Genomic DNA, 20,801 nt, shown 5'->3' on the forward strand with positions numbered 1-20,801 from the left:
TCACATCAAAATACATTCTGAATTCCAGATGGATGTAAGATCCAAACATATATATTTTTAGCCCAGGCGCAGTGGCTCACGCTTATAATCCCAGCACTTTGGGAGGCTGAGGCAGGTGGATGGCTTGAGCCCAAGAATTCGAGACCAGCCTAGGCAACACGATAAAATTCTGTCTCTACCAAAAAATAAAAAATAATACTAATAATTAGCCAGGCATGGTGGTGTATGACTGTTGTCCCAGCTACTTGGGAGGCTGAGGGGGGAGGATCACTTGAGACCAGGAGGTGGAGGGTGCAGTGAGCCGAGATCACACCACTGCACTCCAGCCTGGGCGACAGAGTGAGACCCTGACCCTATCTCTTTCTTTCTGTCTCTTCGCTCTCTCTCTGCAGATAGATAGATAGATAGATAGATAGATAGATAGATAGATAGATAGATAGACAGAGACACACACACATATATGGAGATATATATATAAATAATATATTATATGTTTATATATAAATATATTTATTTATATATATTATTTATATATATATAAAATATATATATATGAAATCATGAAGGCTTCATGGCAGGAAAATAGGGTCTGGAGGCAGGGAACGGAAGGCCGATTCACACTTCAGCTATGACAGGAAACACCCTCTCCATAGGGCATACGCCTTAAATGACTGTGTAACTTTACTTTGATCTCTCCATTTACATCAGGAATATCCAAAGTAACCAGTGCAATCCTCTAGGGGGTATTTAAACTCCCAAAAATTCTGTAACTTGGCCCTTGAGCCCCTACGCTCAGGCCTGCCCCCACACTGTGGAGGGTTCTTCCGTTTTCAGTAAATCCCTTCCTTCCTTCCCTGCTTTGTTTGTGCGTTTTGTCCACTTCTTTGTTCAAGACGCCAAGAACCTGGACACCTTCTACCGGTAATAAAGGTACTAAAGAGAAAATGGAGGTAAATACTTATATAATCTTAAAATAAAGAAGCTGGCTGGGCACGGTGGCTCACGCCTATAATCCCAACACTTTGGGAGGCTGCAGCAGAAGGATCACTTGAGCCCAGGAGTTTGAGAGCAGCCTGGGCAACATAATGAGACCATGTCTCTACAAAAATAAAATAAAATAAAAATAAAGAAGTTCTTTCTACATATCACTCCAAAGACAAAAACCACAAAAGATAGCTTTAACTACAGAAAATACAATACTATACATATGGCCAATAAGAAAAATAATATAGACACTAATAAAAATAGCAAATAATTATCTCATACTCGCTGTAGTCCAGGCCCTGTTATAAGTACTGTATTAACTCATTTAATTCCCACAACAAACCTACAAGGTACTGCAAAGGCTCTGGTAGGTGAAGCAATGCACCCAAAGCTACAGAGCTAGGAAGCGGTGGGGCAGTGTGGCTACGCCTGTGCCCTGAACCACAAAAGTAACAGGCACACGGCTGACTGGGGAAAACGTGAGAACATTTTGTGAACCATATCCGAAAAGCAAAGATTATATCTTTATGACGGTAATATATATATGCACTCTTACCAATAAGAAAAAGACAAACATCTCAGTAGAAAAACAGGCAAAGGAAGTCATTCGCAAAGGCAATCCACAAAGGAAGTCATTCAGTCAATGCTTGTAAAAAAAAAAAAAAAAAAAAAGTTCAACCTCAACAGTTAACAAAGAGATGCAAATTAAAACGGACATCTTCCCACCCCATCAAGCTGACTCAGATGCCAAAGAAATCAGTCTCCAGTCGCCAGTCTACGTAAAGTGAGCCTGGCACGTTGGGTTCTTAGGGAGGTACCACAGGATGTTTACGAGGGGCTTGCCTCGGCATCGGTGGAAGGAGGAGAGAGAAGCAGGGTTGGACGAGGGAGAAGGCAAACTTCCATGCAGACCCAGTGATAGCCCCAAAGACCAAACAGGAGCCTCCAAGCTAGAGTGGCCCCGGGAGACCTTCCTGACTCGGGCAGAGGTGACCCCCACATTGAGGTGTCGTTGAATGCAGTTGCCCAGGAAGAGTCCCGGCTTTGGACAGGGTGGCTCTTTGCAGCTGAACAGTCTCTGAAGGGACTGAGAGTTGAAGGCACCCCAAGCAGCTGGGGTAACAAGTCCTTCCCGGAAGGGGGATCTAGGTGGCTCATCACAGTGAAGACATACAAAAATGTTTATTAAAAGCCAGAGGCATGGTGGCTCATGCCTGTTATCCCAGCACTTTGGGAGGCTGAGGAAGGAGGATCAATTGAGCCCAGGAGTTCAAGACCAGCCTGGACAACATGGTGAAACCCTGTCTCTACAAAAGAAAAAAATTTAAAAATTAAAATTAAAATAAGTCACTGACATTAAAGAAATGCAAATCAAAACTACAATGAGATACCAGCTCACATCCATTAAGATGTACCATAAAAAAAAAACACACAGAAAATAAGTGTTGGGGAGGATGTGGAGAAATTGGACCCCTTGTACACTGTTGGTGGGAATTACAGAGGTGCAGCTGCTGTAGAAACAATATGGGTGTAAGGATTAATACCGAGTGTCAGCCTGATTGGAATGAAGGATGGAAAGTATTGATCCTGGGTGTGTCTGTGAGGGTGTCGGCAAAGGAGATTAACTTTGAGTCAGGGGGTTGGGTAGCGGTTGGCCCACCCTTAATCTGGGTGGGCACCATCTAATTGGCTGCCAGAGAGGCCAGAATATAAAGCAGGCAGAAGAATGTGAAAAGACTAGACTGGCCCAGCCTCCCAGCCTGCATCTTTCTACTGTGCTGGATGCTTCCTGCCCTCGAACATCGGAATCCAAGTTCCTCAGCTTTGGGACTTGGGCTGGCTTCCTTGCTCCTCAGCTTGAGACGGCCTATCGTGGGACCTTGTGATTGTGTGAGTTAATGCTCCTTAATAAACTATCCCATATATATATATATATGTCCCATATATATATATATAAACTATATATGTATATATAACTATATATGTATATATACACACATATGTATAACTCTATATGTATATATAACTATATATGTATATAAACTATATATATAAACTATATATATGTCCCATATACATACATATAAACTATCCCATATATATCTCTCCCATATCTCTCTCTCCCATATCTCTCTCTCCCATATATATCTCTCCCATATATATCTCTCCCATATATATCTCCCCCATATATATCTCCCATATATATCCCCCCATATATCTCCCATATATATATCTCCCATATATATCTCCCATATATATATCCCCCATATATATATCTCCCATATATATATCCCCCATATATATATCTCCCATATATATATCCCCCATATATATATCCCCCATATATATCCCCCATATATATCTCCCATATATATATCTCCCATATATATCTCCCCCATATATATCTCCCATATATATCTCCCATATATATCTCCCATATATATATCTCCCATATATATATCTCCCATATACATCTCCCATATATACATCTCCCATATATACATCTCCCATATATACATCTCCCATATACATCTCCCATATATACAACTCCCATATATACATCTCCCATATACATCTCCCATATATACATCTCCCATATATACAACTCCCATATATACATCTCCCATATATACATCTCCCATATATACATCTCCCATATATACATCTCCCATATATACATCTCCCATATATATATCTCCCATATATATATCTCCCATATATATATCTCCCATATATATATCTCCCATATATATATCTCCCATATATATCTCCCATATATATATCTCCCATATATATATCTCCCATATATATCTCCCATATATATATCTCCCATATATATATCTCCCATATATATATCTCCCATATATATCTCCCATATATATATCTCCCATATATATCTCCCATATATATATCTCCCATATATATCTCCCATATATATATCTCCCATATATATATCTCCCATATATATCTCCCATATATATATCTCCCATATATATATCTCCCATATATATCTCCCATATATATCTCCCAAATATATATCTCCCATATATATATCTCCCATATATATCTCCCATATATATATCTCCCATATATATATCTCCCATATATATCTCCCATATATATATCTCCCATATATATATCTCCCATATATATATCTCCCATATATATATCTCCCATATATATATCTCCCATATATATATCTCCCATATATATATCTCCCATATATATATCTACCATATATATATCTCCCATATATATATCTACCATATATATATCTCCCATATATATATCTCCCATATATATATCCCATATATATCTCCCATATATATATCTCCCATATATATATCTCCCATATATATATCTCCCATATATATATCCCATATATATATATCCCATATATATATATCCCATATATATATATCCCATATATATATATATGTCCTATTAGTTCTGTCCCTCTAGAGAACCCTGACTAATACAATAGGTATCCCTCCAAAAATTAAAAATAGAATTTCTATAAGATCCAGCCATTCCACTTCTGAGTATATACCCTAAAGAATTAAAAGCAGGCAGTCAAAGAGATATTTGCACACCCATGTTCATAACAACGGTATTAACAATAGCTAAAACATGGAAGCAGCCCAAAGTGTCTGTGGGTGGATGAGTGGATACGTGAAAAGTAGCCCATCCAGACAAAGGAATATCACTCAGCCTTAAAAAAGGACATGTGGCTCACAACAGAATCCCAGCACTTTGGGAGGCCGAGGCAGGTAGATCATGAGGTCAGCAGTTTGAGACCAGCCTGGCCAACATGGTGAAACCCCATCTCTACTAAAAAAAAAAATACAAAAGTTAGCCGGATATGGTGGCGGGCACCTGTAATCCCAGCTACTTGGGAGGCTGAGGCAGAAGAATCGTTTGAACTCGGGAGGCGGAGGTTGCAGTGAGCCCCAAGATTGCGCCACCACACTCCAGCCTGGCAACAGAGTGAGACTCCATCTCAAAAAAAAAAAAAGAAGAAGAACTTTATGCAATCTGCTACAATATGGGCGAACTTGGGGACACTATGTCACAAAAAGACAAATACTAGATGATTCCCCTTACATGAGGCACCCAGAGTAGTCAAAAATATAGAGACAGAAGGGAGAATGGTGAGGACCAGGGGCTGGGAGGGGCAATGGGGAGTTAGCATTTAACGGGTATGGAATTTCCACTTTGCAAGATGAAAAGAGTTAACGGAGATGGCTGGTGATGTTTGCACATTACAAACTGTAGGCTTAAAAAGGGTTACGATGGTAAATGTTTTGTTATGTATATTTTACCACAACAAAAAAAAATTGAAAAAAAGCAGTCATTGTGATATGCAGCCCATTTCTGCAGACTCTCTGATGGGGTCAAATGGGGGTTAAAAGGCCGGACATGGTGGCTCACGCCTGTAATCCCAACACTTTGGGAGGCTCAGGCAGGTGGATTGATTGAGCTCAAAAGTTTGCGATCAGCCTAGGTAACACAGCAAGACCCCGACTCACAAAAACATTTTTAAAATTAGCCAGGCATGATGGCGTGCACCTATGATCCCAGATATTTGGAAGCTGAGGTGGGAGAATCACTGGAGCCAGGGAGGTCAAGGCTGCAGTGAGCCGTGATCGTGCCATGGCACTCCAGCCTGGGCAACAAAGCAAGACACTGTCTGAAAAAATGAAAGGGCGTTAGAGCTCTGAGTAATTCTGACAAGATCTCCATGCCTCCCTCCCCCAACTCACACCCTCAGCTCTCACATCCCTCCCCCTGTCTGCTGTGGAGACCTCCAGGACCTATCCCATGGTGCCCTATACCCAGCTATCTGCTACAGGAACTGGCTTGCACCAGCTTGCAAGAGCCCATTGTTAAATGTTTAAATATTCCACAAGCCTGCTGTTAAACCACTGGTAGCTTGAAATGAGCCATGGTGGGAGTATTTACACCATGGAAAGTGTCAAAGGCTACATGTCAGGCCAAAGAGTGCGAGTGCACTCTAACAGCCTCAGGGCACAGCTGCAAACGCTGTTCTCCTCATTCACCAAAGACCCAGGACACCCAGGTCGTCACTTCACCCCAGGTCGTACTTCACACCAGGCCCTAATCCCTGTAAGGCCATTCTCACCTCCTAATCCAACCCCACCTCCAGGCCTCCTTACTCCCAAAACCCTCACTGTTTCCTCTGGAGCTTGAGACATGCCGGGAGCCACAGCTCCTCCTTCCCACAGCTTCTCTCCACCTGCTTGCTCTGACTGGAACCCCGGCCCCTGGAGCATCCTCCGTTGCAGTTACTTCCAGATCAACCCCCACCTTCCCCAAACCCGCCAGCCTTGAAGCTGGTGCCATCACACTATGCTCTGTGCCACCTTTCCTGTCTGGTTCTCTGCAGACCCTAGTCCCCTCCATCTTGTTCCTAGATGATTCCTACTCCCGGTTCATTGTCACTCTTGCTAAATCCCTGTCCTAATTCTTGCCGATTTAAATCTCCACAGAGATGATCCTCCTCCTTCCCTGACCTTTGCTCCTCCAATGATCTTGCCTTCTACCCGTGCTCGGCCACCTCTCCCATGCTCCTTCTCTAGATCCCGATGTGCCATCCAACAGAGTGGCCACAAACCCCTCAAAATGAGCCTGGTCCAAAGCGAGAGGCACTGTCTGTGTAAATTACACGCGAGGTTTCAAAGTCGTAGTGTGGGAAAAAATGTAAAATACTTCACTAATAATTCTGAATGTTGATTACATGTTGAGGTGACATTTGGGATGCATTTGGGTCAAATAGAATATAATTGTACCTTCTTTACCTCATGTCCCACTCCCCTTCTTCCCATGTGGACTCCATAGTCCATTGTGCCACCCCTCTCTCCTGTGCACCTTCAGCCCCCTCACCTTTCTCTCATTTCCTCATACTTGCCTGGAAAAAATCTCCAACCTGCTCAATTACAACACAGTGCCAGCACCTGTTAAGCTGAACAAGGTTGAAGGAAAACACGCAAAGATTCTGACCCTCCACTCAGGCTCTGGCTTCCCCCATTTCAGCAGTGCTCCACCACCACCACCAATTGTTGATTTGTCCTCCCTATCGGAGCCTTCCCATCATCTCCCATTATAATAATTCATTCATTAAAAAAATTAAAACTTGATCTCTGATATGGTTTGGCTGTGTCCCCAACCACATCTCATCTTGAATTGTGGTTACCATAATTCCCACTTGTCATGGGAGGGACCCGGTGGGAGGTAATTGAATCATGGGGGTGGTTACCCCCATGCTACTGTTCTCATGATAGTGAGTGAGTTCCCACGAGATCTGATGGTTCAATAAGGGGCTTTCCCCCTTTTTGCTCGGTACTTCTCCTTGCTGCTGCCATATGAAGATATGAAGAAGGACATATTTGCTTCCCCTTCTGCCATGACTGTAAGTTTCCTGAGGCCTCCCCAGCCATGCTGAACTGTCAGTCAATTAAACCTCTTTCCTTTGTAAATTACCCAGTCTCGGGTATGTCTTTATTGGCAACGTGAGAACGGACTAATAAAATCTCTCTCTCCCTTTCTTCTCTCCTTTATAGCAAGACTCTTTGGAAGTATCCATCTGGGCCAGAGTGCAGTGGCATACTCACAGCTCACTGCAGCCTCGATCTCCTGAGCCCAAGCAATTCTCGCACCTCAGCCTCTTAGTAGCTGGGACTACAGGTGTGCACCACCACTCCCCGCTAATTTGTAAAAATTTTTTGTAGGCCGGGCGCAATGTCTCATCCCTGTAATTGCAGCACTTTGGGAGGCCAAGGTGGGCGGATCACCTGAGGTCAGGAGTTGGAGACCAGCCTGGCCAACATGGTGAAACCTTGTCTCTAGTAAAAATACAAAAAATTAGCCAGGTGTGTTGGCGGGCACCTGTAATCCCAGCTACTCAGGAGGCTGAATGAGGAGAATTGCTTGAACCTGGGAGGTGGAGGTTGCAGTGAGCTGAGGTTGCACCACTGCACTCCACCCTGGGCTACAGAGCGAGACTCTGTCAAAAAAACAAAAATTAAAAAAAAAATTTGTAGAGACAGAGTCTTGCTATGTTTCCCAGGCTGCTCTGGAACTCTTGGCCTCAAGCAATCCCTACCTCAACCTCCCAAAGTGCTGAGCTTATAGGTGTGAACCCCTGCACCCAGCTGGAAGTATCTATTCTTATTATCTTCAATTTCTCTCCTCCCATTTTCTCTTGAACCTTTTCAATCAGTATTTGCCTCCTACCACCACATTGAAGCCCTCCAGTGGCTTCCCTATTTCATTTGGGATAAAATCCAAAGTCTTGGCCAGGTGCGGTGGCTCATGCCTGTAATCCCAACACTTTGGGAGGCCAAGGTGGGCAGATCACTTAAGCTCAGGAGTTCAAGACCAGCCTGGGCAACATGGTGAAACCCCATCTCTACAAAAAGTACAAAAATTAGCCATGTGTAGGGGCGCATGGCTGTAATCCCAACTACTTGAGGTGCTGAGGCAGGAGGATTGCGTGAACTTGGGAGGTCGAGGCTGTAGTGAGCCAAGATCATACCACTGCACTCCAGCCTTGGTGACAGAGCGAGACCATGTCTCAAAAAAGAAAAATAAAGCCAGAGTCTTCGCAGTGCCCACAAGACCCTACGTGACCTGATCTCCCATGACTCATTGCTCCTCGACAGCCACCACTCCGTTCCATGGAGTAGCCCAGGCCAACTACTCTGCAGCCAAACTCGGGGAAACTTGGAGAACATGTGTGGACCAGAGGACCCCTTCCTCCTGGCTACCAAAAGAACCCCCAAGTCCTGCAGCCCACCAGCTGTGTGCCCAGACACAATCTGGAGTAGAGGAGTAGACAGTGGCAGCCGTCAGAAGCCCCACTGGCCAAACACTTCAGCCTCAGAATGCTGAGCTGCTCAAAGAACTGGTTAAATGTTTGTATTAGACCAAGGTTACTAGAATGGATGTTTTTCCCCATTGTATTACCCAGCAGAGAGTACCTTTCAAGAAAGATCAGATTAATTAAGTAGGAAAATGAAGACACTCTATTTTCTTTGCACATCTGATGTATCGTGAGTGATTTTGTGACCCTGCTACGTGCACACATATGCACAGAAAAAAAAAATCTTAGAATGTAGACCAAAATATTAACAGTGGTTATGGATGAGTGATGGATGAGTGAACTAACTATAGATTTGGAAGGATATTGTCTGTTTTAAAAGAAAATGAACACTTTCACTCCCAAACAAGACGGAATGTAGAGACTGGATTTCCTCTCCTGCCTGAAAAAGTCAAAATAAATTGGACCAAATATATAAAACAAGAGTTCTCAAGACACTGGATGATATGGTTTGGCTATGTCCCCACCCAAATCTCATCTTGAATTGTGGCTCCCATAATTCCCATGTGTTGTGGGAGGGACCTGGTGGGAGATATTTGAATCATGGGGGTGGTTTCCCCCATACTGTTCTCGTGGTAGTGAACAAGTCTCACGAGATCTGATGGTTTTATAAGGGGTTTCCCTCTTCACTTGGTTCCATTCTCTCTTGTCCACCACCATATAAGATGTGCCTTTCACCTTCTGCCATGATTGTAAGGCTTCCCCAGGCCCGTGGAACTGTGAGTCCATTAAACCTATTAAACCTGTTTTTCCTTATAATTTACCCAGTCTCGGGTATGTCTTTATCAGCAGCATGAGTACAGACTAATACACTGGATATCAGGCAACTAGGCACAATGATTTCTGAGAATGTGGAAAATAAAGTGAGCCTGCAATTAACCCAGCATCCTTTCTTGAGAGGGTTTCCAAGCTACAGTATGGACAAGGGTACCCAGGTGGGGCCTGGCAGGCTCTTCGAGTTGGGAAGACAGAGCTGAGAGTCCAGGGAGACTCTGGTCACAGGTAGGGGCAGGGGGGTGATGCTGAGAGCCCCTGGGGCATGCCTGCCATCTAGAAAGCTCGTGGTTGAATGCAGGGAGGTGGTCTGGGGGTGGACTTGGGGAATGGGGAGGCTGCATGGGTTAGAGCCAAGCTCTCCCCTCCTTCCAGTCTGTCTGGGCCTCTGCAGCTCCCAGTAACTTTGCACTGATTCCAGAGACAGTGATTGCTCAGGTACCCAGGTCTGGGTGTAATTAAAAAAATAAAAAATAAAAAGCAACAACAACAAAAAACCAAACCTGGCTCTTGGTGCTTTCAGAGATGGCTCAGAGCAGGAATTCTCTAGCTTTGGGGTGCATCCTCAGAGGTGGGGGAGGCTTGCTGAAAAGACAGGTGTATGGTCCCACCTCAGGCCTGCTGAACAGAAGCTCTGGAGCAGGCTCAGGAGTTTCTTTTCTAACACGCTCCCCAAGAGATCCTAGCAAATGTTTGCACAACACTCACTTGGAAGCTATGTGACCAAAACCATGATCACAGGGTTGTCCCTGAACACGGTGGGGAAATAACCCTTCCCTTAAATCTCCCCTGCGTGGTGACTTAGAGGAGGAGCCGGAAGAGAGCAGTGCTTCACAATAAAAGGAAGAATTGCTTGAACGGAGGCGTTTCAGGCATGAGTCACAGGCCGGGTGTGGAAGAGGAAAGTGTGAAGCAAGGTAGGCTTCCCAGCACCCCTCCATGCACAGCAGGGGCTGGCCAGCCTCAGCCAGGCCAGATGGAGCCCTGGAGGGTGGGGCCGGCTGCCCAGCTAGAGTGTCTCCTTTTACTTCCAGCAGGAAAAAAAGGCCTCCTGTCAATAGCAGAATCATCTACGTTTTCCCTGCCTTCCTCACTTAAATGCTTTCAAGGAGTGGGAGGAAGAAATTGGAGGCTGGAATGAATACCCTTTGCCCTCCTCTGAAAGCAGCCTGGGAGGGGTGACCGGGTGTAGGAGCAGAGACCTCAAGTGGCCCCCACCTGCCAAACCATTCTCAGGGACAGGTACCAGCTGCGATGTTGGCAGCAGCCGCTCCCCTGCAAGGAGAACCTCCCACTTCCTGTCCCGCACACCTGCCTCATTGGAAAGTAACGCACCCACTGTTTGGCCTCGGCAGCCTAATGTTTCTCATCACACAGGAAGACGGTCATGCTACAGGAAGACCTCGGACTTTGCATCCAGCAGATGTGAGTTCAAATTCCAGCTTTGTAATTTGCAAGCTCAGAGGTGGATTTGCTGGGAAGCTAAACAAGCTTACCTGCAGAGCCCCCAGCTTGCATGGGCCCCTCCCAAGACCTTAACCTCATTTTGTATTCATAATTTTGTAGTCTTTTCCCTTCAAAAGGCAGCCCAAATTTAAAAGCATTAAGCCCCACAAGACCTGAGTCCACCTAGGAGGTGGGAGATATCCCTTGCAGCATGAGAATAATAATTACCACCTCGTAGGGTTGTTCTAGGGATTGTCAGACCGAGACCACGCCACACACCCAGAAGGCACCCAAGTCACAGAGCCTGATATTGTTCCCGGAGCGCCATTGCATCATCCTTGACCACAAGACCTGCGTCATTGGATTTGTCTCAAAAACTTGGGACTCTGGAGATAAAACCTCATCGCAAGGCTACCTTTGCCACTGCATCTTAGCAGCTTTTGAAGCAAAGCATTTCAATATTTAGACACTGTGTGTTTCTAATGGGTACTGGGATCAAAATAATAAAAACTCAGTCTGCAAAGGGAGAAGAATAGAAACCAGCAGATTTATTATTTCACAGAATGTTCCTCTCCTCTCAGGTAAACATGCCTAATAATATCTGCTTAACTAATGAGCACCCGCATTGTCAGTGGGGCCTTGACTCTGACGACGTAATGCATTTCTGTGCCATCGCACCCCCCACCCATCTCGGAGAGCATCTGAAAATTAAGTGGGGCAGATGTAATTATGCATCTAATATGCAAGGTACATGTGCATGTAGAAGTGTGCATTGTGTAAACAACTGTATCAAATCAACTGCATGTATCTGCTTGGCTCACGTCCTACAAGCACCATTTTCATTTTATTCCAGTTACTTCTTTTTTTTTTTTTTTTTTACAGAGTCTCACTGTGTTACCCGGGCTGGAGTGCAGCAGCGCCATATTGGCTCACTGCAACCTCCACCTCTCAGGTTCAAGCAATTCTCATGCCTCAGCCTCCCAAGTAGCTGGAATTACAGGCATGCGCCACCACACCCAGCTAATTTTTGTACTTTTAGTAGAGGTGGGGTTTCACCATGCGTTGGCTGGTCTCAAAATCCTCACTTCAGGTGATCTGCCCACCTTGGCCTCCCAAAGTCCTGGGATTACAGGCATCAGCCACCATGCCCGGCCTTCCAGTTACTTCTTGCTGGCTAATAAATCACCCCAGAACCAAGTGGCTTAAGACAGCCATGAGTGTTTTGTAACAAGCATTGGACGACTATTTCCCCCAGCCCTGGGGACTAACTAGGCTCAGCTTATCTGGGTCTTTCATCCAGTTGCAGTCAGTGGCTTGTGTTTGAGTCATCTGAAGCCTTCCTCACTCACACAGCCGGCATTGGTGTTGCCTGTTGGCTGGGATCCCAGCTGGGAGTGCTGGCCTCTGTGCATGGACTGGGCTTCCTCCTAGCATGGCGGCTGTGTTCTGAGGCCCAGCGTCCTGAGAGAGGTGGGCAGAAGGTGTATTGCCTTTTACGGCCTAGTCTTGTCAGTCGTGTAAGTTTTACCAAACTCACAGGCCAGCCCGGTTTCAAGGAAGGGAACATAGTCCTACCTCTCAACAGGAGGACTATCATTGCCACATTGTAAAAAAGAGCATGCAGGATGGGAGGCCTTATTTTGGCCACCTTGGAAAGTGAAACCTGCCACACATACCTTCCAAGTATGAATAGTAAATCATTGTGTTTTCCTTAAACTTCATCTCTAAGGAGGCCTGCTGGATGATTATTTGTGAATCTAGTGGTCATCACTGTCTGTGTTATGAACTTACAATTAATGAGCATGCATTTTCTTGGACGATAATAATCCATAATTCTGACTTCTTACTATTCAGATTAATCTTCTTCCCACTTTCCCGGTAAGAGTGACTTTGCTGTATTTCGGGGCAGATTCATCCTCCAAGTTACCCTTGCTGCTCCTGAAGCTGAGCAGATTAGCTCCCCAGAAAATAGCATTTTCCCAGAGGTGCAGGTTGATTTTCCCACGTCCCTCTTTCCGCATGGGAAACAGACTGCAGTTGAGATTCACATGCAGCAGCCTTGGGCTATTTCTTTGAGAATCAAATCCGCAGAGATGTGGCATGAAAGGAAAGAAGGCGAGTGCACAGCATGCTCGGGGCTTTCAGGTCACTCAGTGCTCCTCGGAGCCGCACCAGACACAGAAGACAACACAGGCTCCACCTGGGGGACAGGTTCCACACCGTGTGGCCCAGCGTGACAGTGAGGGTTCCTCCCATAACCAGCACGGGGCTCTATGCAAGGCCATTCCCTCCCAAAGGAAACTCTTGTGAGATCATTTTTAAGGCTAGTTTCTAGTCTTCTAGCAACCGGGCTGGGTTAGAATTCATGCATTTTTTTTAGACTTCCATCCTCAGCACTGAAGGCCCACTTCTGAGTGTGCTCCAAGCTGTGCCCAGGGCAGGGAGATGATTCAGACACAGCTGTGCCCTCCACAGGTCACAGGTGGGTGGAGAAGAGTCATCCCTGCCCACAGGGACAGTTGGTAACAGGGAAAAGGGAAGAACAGGGCTAAGGGAACCCAGGAAAAGCCTGAGTCAGGTGTTAGAGAAGCAAGCAGCCAGAGTGGGCTGAGGCGGGGGGACGCGGGGGGACGCAAGGGGACGTGGGGTGACGGGAGGCCTCCAGCAGGGGTGCAGCTGTGGAAACCCAAGGAGCGCTGCAAGCGACGTAACTAAGGCTGGGCGGGGAGGGGAAGAGATGAAGCTGAAGTCAGTGGAAACCAGATGGCCAAGGGCCTGGAGAGCCGAGCCAGGGGTGGAACTTCATCCTGAGGGCCGTGGCGAGCTACAAAGGGATTTCAGGAGGGCAGTAATACCATAAGATTTTGGAGTTTTCATTTTTTGGTTTTTTTTGGTTTCGGGGTTTTTTTTCTGACATGGAGTCTCGCTCTGTCACCCAGGCTGGAGTGCAGTGGCGCAATCTCGGCTCACTGCAACCTCTACCTCCCAGGTTCAAGCAAGCCTCCTGCCTCAGCCTCTTGTGTAGCTGGGACTACAGGCACCCACCACCATGCTAATTTTTGTATTTTTGTATTTTTAAGTAGAGACAGGATTTTGCTATGTCAGCCAGGCTGGTCTTGAACTCCTGACCTCAGGCGATCTGCCTGCCTTGGCATCTCAAAGTGCTGGGATTACAGGCGTAAGCCACCGGGCTCAGCTAAGATTTGGGTTTTCAAGGGGTGGTGCTGGCTGCTGGGCACAGTGGAATTGAAGGAAAGAGAAGTGGATTCTGGGGAGGGCATGGTGGCCACTTCAGAAGCTGCAGGATTCAGAGTTTGAGAAGCCCCAGTATGCATCAGACCCAGCACGTTGAAATGTACCCACTACAAAGAAAAGAAACTTTTTATCTGAGGAAGGCGAGCCCCCTTTAAATGATCAGGCCTAGAGAGGCACTGGAATGAGACAGCTGTCACATCTCACTGCCCCACCTGAGAAAAGAAATCTCCTGAGGCCGCTTGCTGTGTGGGCTCTAGGCTGACTGGTACCAGTAGCTATGGATGAACCTAACAATGCCACACACTGGACACCATAACCCGTGCCCTGTAGTTCAACAACATATAGACAATCACTCATCAATGTTATTTCTGTAAACCGATGAGAATTCCTGAAAAACAATTTTGCAATTGCCCCTTTCCTGATTTGTCCTCTTGTATTTAAAAGCTCGAGCCTCTCTTCTCTGGAGCACTTTCCAAGGTAACTTGGGAGTGCTTCCTGGACTACAGTCCTCAACTGTGGCCCAAATAAACTCTCTACCTGTGTTAATTTCACTTCCATTTCTTTCTGTTGGTCAACACCACAATCTACATTTGAAATGTCATTCTTCCATGCTAGAATATGTATTCGGAAAAAAAAATTTAATTTTTTTCTGAAGTTCCTTGGCTGTAATACATTTCATTGACTCTCGGCTGTGATCTGTTGACAATGACTGTGCACACCTACAGACTCACTCCTCATCTTCGTGAGGCTGGGATAAAGGTACACACGGAGGCTGATCCCACATCTGTAAAGGCCTCACATGCATGGCTATGGGCATCTCGGCCCTCATGTCCGAGCTCCATCCACCCTGCCCCTTAATCAACTCTCCCAACCCCACCCCACTTCAGGTCCAGGATGAACATTCCAGCAGTGTGGTCTGCCCACAGGGGAGACCCAGGGAAGAGGCCTGCACAGTCCTTAGAAAAAGGCTTAGGGTTTGAGGGTGAGGAATCCCAGGATCCCAGACACCTGGTGTGGGCTTCAGGTGGGCTCGTGCCCTTGGCCCTCCCAGCTAAGTGGTTCTGCTGGAGGAGGCAGACCAGAGTGGGACCCTCAAAGGCACAGAGCCCTGGGCCGAGACCCCCAAATGCTCAAGTTTAAGGGTGACACTATTCTCAGGAATCCTTGCAAAGTAGGAAAATTGAACCCAGTGATTGTTTTCAAGATAGCTTTATGTTAATACTCAATTTAACCAATTAAAGAAATCGACATAAAATCAACTAACCCCATATGTGGCTTGTTTTTGTTTTTGTTTTTGTTTTGGCCCCTGACTTTTGTGGAGACCCATGAGATGCTTGGTCCTGAGCCTAACGGATGCAGGGGCCTGGCTGGGACCCAGCTGGGAAGCTGATGCTCTTCTCCAGGTGAGCGCTTTACCAAAGGCTGCTCGGAACACTGCCTGCCTCCAAACTGCTGCTTTCCTAACAGGTCACAAGCACTTTGCAAGAAGCTGCAATCCGTCATCCCCTTCTGCTTGCATCCCCCCTCACATCTGCGGGTGGGAGAGAGGACAGAGCAGGGGGAAGCAGGAACTCTGAGGCTCCCACCTGGGGCACCCACACTTTGATGGGCAGGAGGTGCTCCTGGCCCACTGGGTGGGACCTCTCCCAAGAGGTCCATACGCCAACCTGGACGCTGGGGACACACCGAGCTCTCCCTTAGCCTGACCCACCTTCCTAGAAAGACAGCTCAGGATTCATTTCTCCCCAGGGCTTTCGTCGTGCATGAGAAGTCCCTTCTGCCTTCTATTTTCTCTGCTCCAGGAAACCTCTCTCCGCAGCCCAAATTCATGACTTCGAACTTTTCCAAGACTTCCAGCACCAAAGACTCAGGACTGACTGATTTTCTCAATATACTACTCCCCCAACCCCACCTTTGGACTCCCAGTCAATCTCCCTCCCCCTTTTTCCCCCTGTAAAAAACCTAAACTGCTCAGTTCTTCTCCCTCAACCCCCAGATCACATCAGCCCCTTTGAGAGCTCCACTATAGTCCACCACCTCCAGCAGAGCCACTTAGCTGGGAAGGCCAAGGGCACAAGCCCACCTGGAGCCCACACCGGGTATCTGGGATCCTGGAATTCCTCACCCGCAAATGCTAACCCTAATTTTAGAACCTGATCACAAAGGATTTCATCCTTGGAAGAAACTGGTCCAGCAATCTCGATTTCGACATGAGTCTGGAAAGGATCTTGAGTGCCACGTGGGTCCCACTGGGGTCCCACTGGGGGTCTCCTCCCAGTGGCTCCTGCTCCCTCCTGGCACGGCTGGCCTTTGCTCTGCACCTCCACTCTGCACTTGTGGTCCCTTTGGCTAGTCCTTGTGGAGGGGCCCCAGGAGACAGTGGGGAAAGCACAGGCTACCCCCAAAAGACTCCAATGTGGGCTCAGCCTAGTCATGCAACCCTAGACAAGCTTTTCACTTTCCTGGACCCCACAGCACAAGTAACCGCCCCTGCTGTTATGGGTTGAGTTGTGTTCCCCCAAAAAAGATCTGTTGCAGTCCTAACCCCCAGAACCTGAAAATGTGACCATATTTGGGCATAGGGTCTTTACAGAGGTCATCAAGGTAAAGTGAGGTCATTAGGATGGGCCCTAGTGTGATATGATTGGTGTCCCTACAAAAAGGGGAAAATTGGACATGGAAACAGACAGGCATTGAGGGAAGATGATGTGAAGAAACACGGGAGAAGATGTCATCTACAAGCCACAGAGAGAGGCCCAGAGCAGACCCTGTCACTGCCTTCAGAAGGAGCCAGCCCTGCCAATGCCTCGATCTTGGACTTCCAGCCTCCAGAGCTGTCAGACAATAAACATCTGCTGTTTCAGCCCCCATCCGTGGGACTTTCTTAAGGCAGCCCTAGCAACAAACCCACCTGCCCTGTTGACTTCCTGAAATGAGACAGCCACACGGTGGTGCTGTGTAAAGGGCAAGTGCCGCGGATTCATTCATGCCATGAGCAATCATTGAGCACCGACAGTGTACCAGGGACCATGCCTGAGCACTAGGGGTCTGCACCACCAACTTATATAAAGTCCTTTACTTGTTTCCTTTACATAAGTTATTCTCCCAGCCACCATGTAAACGGAATCATCTCAGACTGCTACAGTCCTCACAGCTCCTAGCTAATCATTAAGCACATTGTAGGTGCTTAATAAATGCCTAAATAATTGATTTAATACAGATTCGTAATGGCTACAAATTATTCAGTGTACAAGTCTGAACGTGGGTGTGCTGAATATTTTACAGTCTTCAGCAACATCCAGAAGAACTAATCATAGTTTGGGTCCAAAATAACCTCATTTATTTAGCGCCACGACAGGCTTGGCCTGTTCTGTAGGGTGTAGAATATTGAGCCCTAAGGGATGGCATCTCGTTTGCTTTCATGACCTCCTCCCCTCTTGCATGGATACAGATCATGGCTTTAGACAATTTTTGAGATGAGGTTACATTTTCTGGGTGTAGCCAACTGCAGATAAAAGATATTTTCTGTAATGCATCATGCAGGATCTTAATAATTCTAGGAGCTCATTTGAAAGTCATTTTAAACTGGCCTTTTGAGAGTTCTGCATTATTAGAAAGAAAGGGAGAGGAGAGGGGGGAAGTGGAAAGGGGGAGGGGAAGTGGGGAAAGGAGAGAACAGAGAGGGGAGAGGGAGAAAAGGAAGGAAGGAAGAGAGGGAGAAAGAAATCAGTCCCTGCAGCATGTGGACATTGTGTGCTGCTGGGCAGAAGGTTTTCAGCACGACAAGAATGAGAATGCCAAGCGCATAAATTATAATGCCGTCTTTTCCCTGCAAACAGTGAATAATTATAGATGCCAAGTGTCTCAGTGAAATCTGCTGGGCATATGGCCCCTTTTTGTCTTCATGCCACTTTTCTTTGCTCCTTCAGGGCAAAGAAGCCAGCATGAATTAGCACCTGGCCACAGTATCCTGACCTGTGAGAAAAAAATGAGGGCATGTTTTCAATTTCCAGGGAAGCATACATCCATGTTTGATTCAAAACATATTTACTGAGTACCTAAAATATCCCAGGTCCTGTGGAAATACAGGAAGGGCTCGTCACACAAGGAGTGCACAACCTTAACTGACAGCCCAGCGCCACAATCGTTTATTGAGTGACTACTGTACACCAGGTGCTGTGCTAGGTTGGGGGTGCAGATGGAGGCACCAAGATGAATATTCCATCATTCCTGCCCCCAAAGGGATTATAGATTCATGAAAAGGGAGATTCATAACGAATCACGTCTTTTCCTTTCATTCTCATAGCAGTCTACAAAGGCGGCACAATCATTCGCCCACCTTGCAGATGCAGGAACTGTGGCATGCAGTTTCAGTCACTTCCTTGCAAAGGGGACTAGGAAGTGGAGGAGGTGGGTGTGAACATAGCCTGGCTGTGCACACTGGGCTGACGTGGTCGTCTCAGCACAATGGAGCAGGAGGTGAGGGTTGTACACAGGCAAGCAGCCTGCAAGAATTCAGGAGAGGACAGAGAAAACACTTCCCAGAAGTGCAGAGATGCTGTCCTTGGAATCCAGAGGAGGGAATGATTCCAACAGGAAGACTGACAGAGGCATTTGGAATGGGGTGGAACTTCAGTAGGTGAGGAAGTTGGGAAAGGCCAGTGCAGAGGCAGGCAAGAGCAGAGGCAGGCCCATGGGGGCTGGGGATGCCAGGGAGGACGAGGGGCCTTGCGGGATGCAGAGGGAGTGGAAGCAAAGTCGGAGCTCAGAGGGTCCTGCTGGCCTGCTGAAGAGCTGGATGCATCTTATTTGTGCTGTCTTAGTCAGTTTCACACTGCTATAAAGACACTACCTGAGACTGGGTAATGTATAAACAAAAGAGGTTTAATTGACTCACAGTTCAACATGGCTGGGGAGGCCTCAGGAAACTTACAATCATGGCAGAAGGCGGAGGGGAAGCAAGGCATTTCTTACCATGTGAAGCAGGAGAAAGAGAGCATGCAGGAAAAACTACCAGTTTTAAACCATCAGATCTCATGAGAGCTCCCTCACTATCATGAGAACAGCATGGGGGAAACTGTCCCCATGATCCAACGACCTCCCACCAGGTCCTTCCCTCAACACATGGAGATTACAATTTGAGATGAGATTTGGGTGGGGACACAGAGCCAAACCATGTCATTCCACCCCGGCCCCTCCCAAATCTCATGTCCTCTTCACATTTCAAAACCAATCATGTCTTCCCAACAGTTCCCCAAAAGTATTAACTCATTCCAGCATTAACTCAAAAGTCCAAGTCCAAAGTCTCATCTGAAATAAGGCAAGTCCCTTCTGCCTTGCCTTCATGAGCCTGTAAGATCAAACACAATTTAGCTGCTTCCAAGATACAATGGGGGTAAAGGCATTGGGTAAATGTTCCCATTCCAAATAGGAGAAATTCACCAAAACAAAGGGGCCACAGGCCCCTTGCAAGTCCAAAATCAGGCAGAGCACTTATTAAATCTTAAAGCTCCAGAATGACCTTCTTTGACTCCATGTGTCATATCCAGGGCATGCTCATGCAAGGAGTGGGCTCCCAAGGCCTTGGGCAGCTCCACTCCTGTGGCTTTACAGGGTACAGCCCCCATGGCTGCTTTCACAGGCTGGCATTGAGTGCCTGCAGCTTTTCCAGGTGCATAGTGCAAGCCATCAGTGAATCTACCATTTTGGAGCCTGAAGGACAGTGGCTGTCTTCTCATAGCTCCATGAGGCAGTGCCCCAGTGGGGACTCTGTGTGGGGGCTCCAACCCCACATTTCCCCTCTGCATTGCCCTAATAGAGGTTCTCCATGAGGGCTCCAGCCCTCTGCAGACTTCTGCCTGGACATCCAGACATTTCAAATCCTCTGAAATTTAGGCGGAGGCTCCCAAAGCTCAACTCTTGTCTTCTGCACACCCAAAGGCCTAACACCATGTGGAAGCTGCCAAGGCTTGGGCTTGCAACCTCTGAGGCCATGGCCCGAGCTGCACCTTGGTCCCTTCTAGCCATGGCCGGAGATGCAGTGGTTGTTGGGACACAGGACACCAACTCCTGAGGCTGCACAGAGCAGCAGAGCCCTGTGCCCAGCCCAGGAAACCATTTTTCCATCCTAGGTCTCCAGGCTTTGATGGGAGGGGCTGCCATGAAGGTCTCTGACAAGCCCTGGAGACATCTTCTTCATTGTATTGGCTACTAACTTTCAGCTCCTCATTGCTTACACAAATTTCTGCAGCTGGCTTGAATTCCTCCCCAGAAAATGGGTTTTTCTTTTCTACATGGTCAGGCTGCAAATTTTCCAAACCTTTATGCTCTGCTTCCCTTTTAAACATAAGTTCCCATTTCAAACCATCTATTTCTGAATGCATATAACTGAACACTTTCAGAATAAGCCAGGTCACATCTTGAATACTTTGCTGCTTAGAAA

At 46.8% G+C, this 20,801-nt stretch overlaps 2 long non-coding RNA genes across 3 annotated transcripts in view; one reads left to right on the top strand and one right to left on the bottom strand.

Moving 5' to 3' along the window:
* Positions 1-20,801, bottom strand: part of LOC134729001 (uncharacterized) — a 143,038-nt gene that overhangs the window by 103,499 nt on the left and 18,738 nt on the right. The gene's annotated exons all lie outside the window — the stretch shown is intronic.
* On the top strand, positions 9,514-11,634 carry LOC130540810 (uncharacterized). Its single transcript, XR_008954812.2, has 2 exons — positions 9,514-11,083; positions 11,343-11,634. It is a non-coding gene; the product is annotated as an uncharacterized LOC130540810 (long non-coding RNA).

The sequence above is a fragment of the Pan paniscus genome, chromosome 15, assembly GCF_029289425.2.
Source record: "Pan paniscus chromosome 15, NHGRI_mPanPan1-v2.0_pri, whole genome shotgun sequence".
Lineage (NCBI taxonomy): Eukaryota > Metazoa > Chordata > Mammalia > Primates > Hominidae > Pan > Pan paniscus.